This window comes from Triticum urartu, chromosome 2, assembly GCF_003073215.2.
Source record: "Triticum urartu cultivar G1812 chromosome 2, Tu2.1, whole genome shotgun sequence".
Classification (NCBI taxonomy): Eukaryota; Viridiplantae; Streptophyta; class Magnoliopsida; order Poales; family Poaceae; genus Triticum; species Triticum urartu.
The window spans coordinates 725,954,669-725,961,901 of record NC_053023.1 but is presented as its reverse complement, the minus strand read 5'-3'; positions in this window follow the sequence as shown (position 1 = coordinate 725,961,901).

The window sequence follows — 7,233 nt, the reverse complement described above, 5'->3', positions numbered from 1 at the left end:
TGTACACACAACCTTTTGGTTGTGATGCTGGTAAATTATGGAGGTTGATGTTATTGAACATCTATGGAGGTTAGACTTGAGAAATATACTGAGTTTTTGTGTTTTTGAATTTAATATCCAGTTGTTGAAAGGGTAGATATTTATACTCGGGTGGGCTGTTGATGCTTATTAATGTGGTATTCACCAACATACAAATATAAGTGGTGTCATTCTTTGAAGTGTCGCGGGAGTTCATAAGAGATTATAATTCTTTTTTTTTCATCAAGATTTTTCTCGCAGGATGGTAGTTTAGAACCGAAGTAGTCATGTTAGTCAAATGGGCTATTCCCTGCAACCCAAGAGAGCATGGGGGTTTGATTGTTGAAGATTTAATTACAAAAAACCATTTTCTTCTGAGCAAATGGCTATTTTTAGTCTGAGACGGAGGGCCGACGGCAACGTGCTATGCTCACAGCACGTCCATGATGGATGCAGGGAAAAGAAGACTTTGACACCCCAAAGATTTAAATATAATTTTAATTTTCTGTATGAGTGTGTTTATAAGGATCTGGGATACTTAATATATGCCTTTGGGCCTTCTCTATCAAAAATAATGACGTGCAGAGTGCCAAGAAATAAAACACCGCCGCCATAAATTGAAAGAAAAGAAAAAAAATACCAAAGTCTCGTGGAAGGCAGTGGATTCACAAATTTGTCTGGTCTCGTGAAGGTTTCCCCCCTATCATTTTAGTTTTGCTCGTTCCAGGTAAACGATGGAGAGAATAGGTTGTTTTGGAAAGGTACTAGGCGAACAACCGCCGCTGAAAGTTCGATTCCTACTCGTTTTTAACGCCGCTCGACATAGCCAGATTTCTGTTCATGAGGCCTCGGGCGAGCTCCGAGCTAATATTGAGTTTGAGCCACCTGTTTGATGACTTGATGGCCTAAAGTTAGTGAGCGAAACACTTTATGGGCTAATTCAGCGGCTGTTCAGCTTATTGTTGGAAAGAAATTTAGACAAGATACAACAGTCTACCATATGTTTTTTTTTAAAAACCCTCATTAGTCTAGCACATTTTCAGCCACTTCGATGTACAGCACGCTTCCTACTAACAGGCAGGAGTATTCAGAATCCTCTGTTTCTACCGGTCCACTGAGCATTCAAACAGTCATCAAACATCCTGCAAAAAAAACAGTCATCAAACAACATGTGTTTAGGGTTGCATATCACGGGCAAGATTAATAATTCAGTCCCTCAAAAAAAGATTAATAATTCAGACTTCATAAAGTCTCAGTCGACTAAAAACGTCGACGAAGTCTCAATCGATGTTATATCTGTAAAATCTTACATTGAGATATGTGTAATTTGTTTTCTTCAGTTTTTTCGTTTTCTTTTTTGCATGTTATGTCACTTGACTGAGACTTGATTAAATCTCAGTCGATTAAGACCTAGGCGCACTCTTAATAATTTACGAAAGGAAAAGAGAACAAGTGTTCACTGATGATACAATACCATCCTAATTTGACATATGCACGCTTACATGCCCATGAACAAACTCGTATGCTCGCGACGGCCTGCGCCGCCCTCAGCAGCACCCTGCTCGCGTGCCTCAGGCTCATCGCTTTGAGGAAAATATCAAGGAAATGGATTGCCGCTTCTGAACCACGGTGGTGATGGGGGTCAGCTGCCACAGGTGTGGGGTTTATATGGGGGCAAAGGGCGGCACATACCGTGGACCGTGGTGACTAACAGGGCCGGGCCCACAGTTGTCCCAAACGTGCGGCCCGCACAGGGCCCATAATTTTGGGGGGGCCCAATTTTTTTATGCAGGCCTAGTATTTCAAAAATAATCCAGATCGAAGCCATACAGGGCCGCTGGGCGCTGAAGCTGGCCTTAGTGGAGGCCATCGAGCGCTCGTGCCTAGTGCTCGATCTAAACTCGATCGATGGAAACAGGATCTTCCGTGGAAAAAAAAACCTGAGATCGCATCGCAGCCTACGCCCTAGAGCAGTTGACCGGGAAGATGGAATCGGGAGCGTCTCCATCTGGCCATAACTGCAGTCGCGTCGGTGTCGGGCCGTCGGCGACCGGGCGATAACGCTACACCAAACCGAACCCTGCAGTCGCGTCGGGCCGTGGGGCATCGGCGATCCGGGCGATCAGCCGATCACGCTACACCAAACCAAACCCTGCAGGAAACGGATCGCCTTGGCCTCATCGGACCGGTCGGATTCAGGCTGCTGCCATGGTTGCCTTCTTGTTCGTTTCCTCTCCCAAGTTTCAGACTCGTCGGATCACCGACTCCAGCCTCCAGGTGCTTAGCGAGTCCTACTTTTCAATTAATTTTGATTCTTACTCCTAATTCCTAATTTCCCAATTAACTTTTGGCATGGATCGTCGTTTCGTGTCTTCGTTAGAGATCGGTTCTTACCTCCCCGGTTAAAGATCACACTCACATTTTATTCATCTTTGATATATGCTATTGTTCAATTGTATTTTATTCATCTTTCATATCTTGTGTTTTAATAATACATTTTTAAATCATCATGCGAAACATCAGTTTGGTTCCTCTAAGCGCAAGAGAACAGAAATAAAACAAAAATTAATTGATAAATCTTATAAAGGTGGAATGAACATATATGTTAGAAAAAAAGCACCGCCGTTGTCATCCGATAATCAGTCTGTTGATCCTTAGTTTTTTTTAGTGTGATAGGGCCCCGTTTTTTAGTTTCGCACAGAGTCCCGGATTTTGCCCGCCCGGCCCTGGTGACTAGTGCCGTGTAGTACGGTTGGGCTTCAAAACCATCAGATTACTGAGCCTGATGAATCGATTGGTTCTTCGTCGCATCGTCGACATGCCGGTGTTTTTCTCTTCCGGCGTGCGGTATTGGCCGTCCATGAGGCAGCGTTCCGTGTACTGGGTTCACAGTAACCGGTGGCCGGCGGTCGGTCACTTCTCACGTGTGGACGAAACTGAAACGGTCGTGCGTGCACACAGCTTGCTGGAGGGAGAGTGCGACGTATGGTTTTTGTTTCTCGCTTGTGGAGCACACAGGTAACGGGAATCTAATGTGCTACATAGATTTCGTCTTCTCTTCAGCTTAACCAGTACTCCATCCACCTGTACTCTCTTCGATTCATATCAATTGTTGCCAATTGAGTATCAGCGACAATTAATATGGATTAGAGTGAGTACTTTTTTCCAGGCCGGTGATCAGGTTTACAAAATTCGGACTGCCGTTTTCTATAGCATGGATGAACTGTACGAACAATTCCAAAAAAAAAGTATGAACCATACGAAGGCATCTGTAAATTCAGAGCGACCGTATGTACTGAAATCCTCCCGGATAGAGCTCCTTGAGCGCCTCCACCGTGCCCGCGCCCATGCTCATCGCCGCCGCCCAGGACGAGGCCGTCGCCTTGCCGCCGCCGCTCGCCATCTGACAAACTGTAGGACTGCAGATATCGAGGTGCTTCTGATGCAGAGGCCGGGGATAACCTTTTTTTTGAAAAGGAAAAAAAGATATCGAGGTGCTCGACTGAGTGCTTCGTTCGTTGCTGTTGCTGTGTGTTGCTCACCTGCCTGCGAAATGGCGGTGTTCCTCACGGTAGTTTTATAGGGGATGCCGCTGTCGGCGTGTGAGCCGTAGTACGTCCCGGCCGTCGCTGCCTCTGCGTAAGGGTGCGCGCATGGTTTGTGGACTCGTGGGCGGAAACCGTGTGCAGTGCCGGCGGCCTTGGCGCTTCAGGTTGTTGTCGGACGCCGAGGTCGGGAAATGCGGCGCCCCGCTTTTGCCACAAGTTGTGTGCTGCTGACACGGTGCTACTACTACTCTTTTCGTTCGGAATTACTTGTCTTGAAAATGGATATATCTAAAACTAAAATTACAAGTTTTAGAGTGGTTGGGCTTTTTTAGAACCGTTCGTTGATGTCGATCTAACGGCAGACAAATACGAAGTACTGGGTAGTACTCCGATGAAAATACGCGAAAGTACTAAAACGAGTGGGGCCGGTACTCGTGACAAGGTGGGGACGCGTTTTAATCTAGGGGCAGTTTAGTCCTAGGAAAATATGCACGCGCCGCCCCTCTCGTCGAATGAATAACCGCCGCCATGGTGCTACACATTTCATAATTACTCATCGGCGGCCATCTCCTCCCTCTCCTCCATGTCCACCGCAGTCATCTCCTCCTTCTTGCCGCTGCAACTTCGCTCCACTCAGGCAACCCCCCCCCCCCCCCCCCCCCCCCCCCCCCCCCACCCCCACCCCCTCTTTCACGGCAGATCGAGCTGATGGCCGGCGGCGAGAACACCGACTTCGTGCAGATCGCCGGCGGCGACCAGGTCAAGTTGGCCAGGTTGAGGGAGATCCGTTCTTGGTTTGACAACACAAGGCAGATGAGCTGGACGGCAATGGCCACTCTCAAGAATTTGACGAAGAAGGAGAGGGCAAAGCTTTTCCCCAGCCCGCGCAACCGATTCAGAAGATCGAGATCCTCCTCTGGGCGATGGAGCAGGCCAATTCGTCCAGCGAGTGGACCAGGCGGAGGTGGTGGGCGTTCAGATCCAGGGTAGAGCATCCACTTGATCAGGAACCCACCGTGCACGAGGTGCCGTTGCAGATTGTGCAGCCTCCAACCGAGTCACCGGAGACTTCGAAGCGCAAGATGAGGAGGACAATGGTCGCGACCTCGCTTCCCCGCCGTTCTCCACGCTTCCCTCGCCGCTCTCCTCGTCTGAACGGCGGCGGTAGCTATGTTTAGAGTAAGCTTCCCCACTCCTCATCTTTCTACTGCTCGTGCTTACATCGTGGTGATACTGATCATAATAGTTCAGAGAGGGAAGGCTAGATGGCATTTTGATCTCAATGAATTGCATGAACATTTGAGTACATGGATTTGGAGGATGGATTATGATGTATGTGAACCCTAGGCATCATATGAACCCTAGGAAAAATTAGTAATGTTGTAGTGGTAGACACTGAAATATTTCGGTACACACCGGTAGGCACTGAAATATTTCGTTACTGCCCTAGGCAAAATTTGTAATGTTGTAGTGGTGGACACTGAAATATTTCGGTACACATCGGTAGGCATTGAAATATTTCGGTACTGCCCTAGGCAAAATTTGTAATGTTGTAGTGGTGGTAAACACTGAAATATTTCAGTATACACCGGTAGGCACTGAAATATTTCGTTACTACAATTTCAGTACACACCGATGCACACTGAATTATTTCACTACTGCAGTTTCAGTACACACCGGTACACACTGAAATATTTCAGTACTGCAAATTCTATACAAAGTTGGCATTTTGTCATTTATGTGTGAATTAATCCATGCATCATATGGCCTAACTTTGTACATGAGTTTGGGTCAATTTCATGTCTATTTATTGTTAAAATTATTGTCATGCCATGAAACACAAGACAAGTCACTGACCCAAGCTTGCAAAGATGCCATATCAATGTTGCTGATATGAAATATGCATGTTTTCACCTAGTCTTGTGTCTGAATTAAAACTGAGCATTTTTTCTTGATGGTATCCATGGATCTAGAACTCCTATGAATTTGCTCATGTTGGATGTTTTGTTCTCCATCATTTGTACTAGCATTCCGTGCGATTAGATGCCATGACAAGACCCCTGGCATATTTATTTTCTTGCCTCCAACATCACATGTGTGTTTTGCAGGAAAAAACCTGGAGTTCACCGGGCTGGCTGAAGTTGTGAGGCTGGGAGGCTGATGGTGCTGCTACTGGCTGATCCTTCTTCTTTCAGTTTTTGCTCGTCATTTCTCAAGCCATTAGACCAGTGCTACTTCCCTATGTGCTGTTAATGTATTAAGTAGTTCCTTCGAATTTGTAGTATTAGTTAGTTTGAATGTGGAAGTACCTTAATTTGTAGGAACGAAATGTTGCTATGTATGACCAAGGGTTTCATACCTTAATCTTTGGATAATTAATTATGTGAACTGTTGGATGTGGTGCATAACAAAACGTCTCTACCATTGATACTAGTTCAACATGTCGGTCCAATTAGAGACCAGCCACTACCATATAGAACAGTTAGCATTTCATACTACAACCTGGCACGTACAAAACATCACACAGTGGAAGCACATCCCTAAGCACCTTGCATTGTACAAGGTCTTAGAGACAAGCCTGTACCATATATAACAGTTACCATGTCACACTACAGCCTATAAAACATCACACAGTGGAATAATCATAGCTAGTAGAGCATTAGGTACCAGTTAATAATAGTTGCAATCCATCACAAGCAATAGTACCTAGATATGAGTAGATATAGGTACGGTAATACACGACAAGTACTCGCAAACAAGAGCTAACATAACAAGTTCATTTCAGATTGATACATGGCCCACCGCAGTTCTAAATGAGGTGGATGGTGATCATCATCCTCAAGTCATGGCGACGGGTGTTGGCAACAGTAAGTAGGATGGCCTGTCCTACCCGAAGATTCTTGGCACGAAGGAACTTCTTCCACCCTGCCCTGCTCAAGACAGTGCGACCGTCCGTGTCCACTGCATAGGCACAGCTGGTGATGGAGCCTGTTCTGGTAAGGCGTAGTCCAGCAGCCATGCCTTCTTCGTCTGGGTCGATGCCACAGCTATCAAGTAACCTCTTAGGTAATTTCTGAAAACAGTTGACATGATCATATACATTAGTGGAAATAGCAAAACAGTTGACATGATATATGATCATGTCACGTGCAATTATCAACAAAGCATACACTTGAAGACACATATATCATTGGATTCAACACTGAGCATATATATCATCACATCAGTACACTATACGCCAAGTATCAAATTACTACAGTAATTAGGCATATCATTAGATTACTGCGTACACTAAGCATATCATCGCATATTACTACACTACATGCATGTCATAAAATTCTTCACTAAATGAATTCTAAACTAGGCCTCTCATCACAGTACTACAACATGCATATCATATGAACTACTACACTAACTAAGCATGTATATCATGTAATTACCACACTAAGTAACATACCATGATATGCCGTTTAACATTCGTCCTTGTGAGGCGGGTCACGAATGGCTTCCCTAGGTAGTCTTCACGTAGCGGAAGCATGTCCCAGAGGTTGCCGATTTCCTCGTCGCCCAGTTTGAGTCCTTGGGCATACAGGTATTCAACAAGTGGGTTCTCATCATCATCAGAATCGTCATCATCTGACTCAGCACCATCTTCCTCCTCATGAAC